Source organism: Andrena cerasifolii, chromosome 11, assembly GCF_050908995.1.
Source record: "Andrena cerasifolii isolate SP2316 chromosome 11, iyAndCera1_principal, whole genome shotgun sequence".
NCBI lineage: Eukaryota > Metazoa > Arthropoda > Insecta > Hymenoptera > Andrenidae > Andrena > Andrena cerasifolii.
In genome coordinates, this window is record NC_135128.1 from 5,677,624 (window position 1) to 5,681,802 (window position 4,179).

At 49.6% G+C, this 4,179-nt stretch overlaps 1 long non-coding RNA gene across 1 annotated transcript; it reads right to left on the bottom strand.

Moving 5' to 3' along the window:
- Positions 1-1,100: 1,100 nt before the first annotated feature.
- On the bottom strand, positions 1,101-1,728 carry LOC143374660 (uncharacterized). Its single transcript, XR_013086728.1, has 2 exons — positions 1,274-1,728; positions 1,101-1,193 (listed from the first exon to the last, which is right to left on the bottom strand). It is a non-coding gene; the product is annotated as an uncharacterized LOC143374660 (long non-coding RNA).
- Between the last annotated feature and the right edge of the window lie 2,451 nt (positions 1,729-4,179).

A 4,179-nucleotide genomic window follows, 5' to 3' on the forward strand; every position in this document is an offset into this window, starting at 1 on the left:
CCGCCCCTCCTTCTTGTACGATCCCTCTGCTGTCTCGCAGGCCCTCCTGACCCGGCGAACAACGTACTCTATTTACGGCTGGACTTTATCTTGACGTGATCTAGTTATTCCAGACACGACCCACTACGCAGGATCATTGTGTGCCACCGACCCACGATCATTGAATCTTATTCTATCGTTCGTCCATCGTCGTGTCGCAGTCAGGAACACGTGCTTTCGAGCAGTCCGCTCGTCAGCATCTGTAATTCTCGTCAAGGACCATCTACCGCTTCCCATACAGCACACTCCATTGCAGGAAGGTTCCTATGTCCGCCCCTGTGGAACATTCCACGGCAACGCACTTGGAACCTTCCTGCAAGCTTCATGGAACGTTCCGAACATTTTCTGGTAATGGTCACGGAACGTTCCGGACATTCTCTAGCAATGGTCCCGTAACTGTTCGCAGATTTTACAGCGATGTTGTTTCGGCAAAATTTGTGTGAGATTACAGGAAGGATAGAAAATGTAAGGGAAATTGATTAAATTAAAATAAATATTGACAATTAAATGTTCATATATTTTAATAAAAATAATAGTATTGACACTGTACAATAAATATTGACAATTAAATATTCATATATTTTAATAAAAATAATAGTATTGGCACTGGTGGAACTTCCCAAGTCCGCGAATGTGGAGTTCTAGGCTCTTCTGCCCTCTTCACTTAAAATGTACTGCATGCAGCGTGTAATGAACCTGGAATAATACATGCATTCATTTTACAATTTTACAATTTTAATTCGTGAAATGTGATAAATAATAAATTTACTTATTCATTGCTAATTTTACTATATGTTCGAATGTACTGACTGATTCTTTTTTCTATTTTCCGTACCAACTATATTTCTCTGGCACAGAATCTTCTATTAATTTATTTAATAACATCAACACCATTATCGCAATATTGCTTCAGCAACTCGTCTTCAGTAAATGAATCTATAAAAGGTCACTAATAAATTATTTTAGTCATGAAAAATGGCTTCATTAAAAATGTCCTTATATAACGTGACAGAAAACAAGAACTGTTATATTGTCCAAATATAGTAGGGATGCTTCTTGAAAACAGTGTTTTTCAAAATGATTATAACACAATAAGGCGTTCTTTGATTGTACGAAATTCTGGCTCAGACCCATGTTCTGTAACCAACGGAAATCTATATGAAACAAACAAAAATATTTCTTTTTAAGAAGTTCGACTTAACCTACAAATAGTATGTACATGGATTCTACTTACCCGTGATACGTCAAACCTTCATCCAATTCACTCAGGTCTCCTGCGCTACAAAATACACACGTTCTAACCATGTTTATTACTTAAAAGCAATTAAGAAGTAATCACGCTCTAACTATTTAACCGAAACAGATAATAGTTGGAAATTTCGGTTCTTCATAATAGTTATTCAGAATAAAGTTTCTTTATAACCGTTTGGATAACCGAAATCGATATTATAACAGTTTCCGAGCCCTGCTTAGTGCGGGACCATTGTCGTAAAATGTCCGAAAAGTTCCGTGACCATTGCGAGAGAATGTGCGGAACGTTCCGTGAAGCTTGCAGGAAGGTTCCATGTGCAATGTTCCACCGCAACATTGCTGGAATGTTCCAGGAAGGTTCCTATGTCCGCACCGGAGGAACATTCCACGGCAACCCCCATGGAACCTTCCTGCAAGCTTCGGGCAACGAAGTGTGTTGCATGGATTCGATTTTATCCCAACCGTCAGTGTCGTCCACGTGCTCCTTCGATTACTCGAATATCCTCAGGCTTACTTTCCATATTTTTTATAATTTCAACCCTCCCACGCTACTTTCAGTTTAATTCCCGAGGAGCGCGCAGGAACCACGGTCATCGTCATCGTTCCGGGTGCCCAGGCATTCCGCGGAGTCATCGCCGCGCTCATCGGGGTCGTTCGAAGGGTGACTTCAACCCTTTCGCCGTGAAATTTTAAACGAACGATCGGGGTTAGGGCCGAGGAGTTTTTAACGCTTCGAGAGTTGCCATGACAACAATGGTAGGCCGTTATTAATCCCTGGCGGGAGCGGCGAAGAATGGAGGAACGGAGGGAGAGAAGGAAAGAGGGCAGAAGACAGAAAGGGAGAAGATTCTCCCCCGTTCTCCCGGAGCTTCTGATCCTCTCATTTTCTGTCTCCCTCCTCCGCCTCGGCTCGCGATGCTCTCTATTCTTCGCCACGTGAGTTCCTCCGTCTCTCTCGGGAGATACCGAAAACGGAGCAATGAAGAGAGAGAGAGAGGCGACGACTGGAATTAGGAGAAGGCTCCGTCATTATACTCCCATCATTCATTCTTCCTCTCCTCTTCTTTTCTCTTCTCGCGGTGGCCTAACCTTGGCACGCCGCTGCTCCCCCGTTGCCCCGCGTTCGCCAATTTTTTTTCTTCTTCATCCTCGCTTTCCCGCGCCGGCGAAACCACGAGGACACGTTCGAGACTCTCGCGGCGCGCTGCTTGCGACGAGGGCGACGCGTGATAAATCGCGATAACGTCCGGCAACGGGGGTGGCGGCCAAATGGAAGACGGGGTGAGAAAGCGGCTGGATATCTCCTCAAATATTCACGACGCGGGCATAGACGTCATCGGCCACTGTTCCACGTTCGCGAGCAAGTTTCTCTCCGGTTTTTTTCGCCGCGCATCGCGCCCGTTTCCGGTATCGATGCATCGACCAACCATCGCTCGCACGTGGAGGAGCTCGTCGGAGACGAGCTTTGTTTCCTGCACGCGTACACACGTACTCGTGTCTCCCGCTTTCTCTCTCTCTTTCTCTCTCCTCCCATTCGGTCCTTTCACTCGCTTCCTTCCCTCCGCCCTCCTCATCCCCCACGGCCCACAGGCTTTCCACGTCGGTGTATTTTTCGATTCTCCTCTGTGACTCGTCGTTCGCGTCCTCCTCTGTTTTCGTGCTCGCATAAAAGATTATATATGGCGGCGGTGTCTTGCACACATCGCGGCGGGCGCGCGTGTGGTCCAGCCGCGCGCAGGCTCGCAGAAAAAACGAAGAGAAATTCAAAGTCGAAGGTTCCGCGGCTCGTTATTCATCGACGTTCGGCTCCGGCTGTCAGGGGGCATTATTTACGGGTTCCGCGGCGGGGCGAACTATTAATTCGGCCCGATGCAGGTGGTAAACGCGCGCCGACGTTCCGGGGCGGTTTGTCGGGCCGCGAAAATCGCTTTCGACGCCGCGCATCGCCGGATCCTCGATTACGAGGATGGCAGGCGTCTGGAGAGCGAAGCTGGCGCAGCTATGAACTTTCGAGTGGCCAGTTTATTCGCCTACCCTCGATTGATCGCAGCGGGAAGCGCGGATGGCAGAGAGGCCAGCTTTGAAGCGCTGAAAACGCGCTCCACGGCCGTGAGCAGCGCTCTCCTGAGGCGGCAGCTTTCGGAGTAACGTTGATCTAATAACGGGACAAACGTCGCGCGGATCGCGTCCCGAACGGGATTCCATTTCCTCCTCTCGTAGGACGAGAGGCCGCGGCGACTGCTGGACGGAGAGACACAGGGAAAATGGGGAACGGGAGGGGGAGGCGGAGGATCGATCCCGGCATGCAAACCCCGTCTTTCGATAGCGTCGCCTCCAGCTAGTTGTCGAACAAAGCGTCCCGTCGATTCGCGCAAGAATTCGCTCGACAGCCGCTTAGACTGCGAAGCGTGCGCTGCGCGACGCGGGGGTGGTTCCTCGGGATTTAGCAGGAAACTTTGAATTCTATGGTCTACCTTTTGTAACAGTTTGGGAGAAATAGCCGGCGCTAGGAGAACGAGGGCTATTCCGTATCGGCATGCAAAGTACAGGTGGCGACGACGGAATAAACGACGGTGTCTGATGAATCTTTTGTATCGGATTCTGAGCCACGCATACGGGGGTTGGGTTTCGCGGCATCTTTTCTCTCGAGGGTATCCATTACCCACTCGACTGAGCCCCGAACTGTCGTCCCGGACTCCTTCGAGCTGCCAATTACCATGGAGAAAGTGGAAGGCTGTCGATCGGAGCCCGCCAGGGTCGGCAGGATTTCAGGGTGTAATCGGGAGAGTAACGCATTAGAAGGACCCGCGATAGGCGGGATGCAGCGGCCGGGTTTCACGGAGGAACGAGGGCGCCGGGCGTCGCACCGCCGGAAGTGCGTCTAATGCA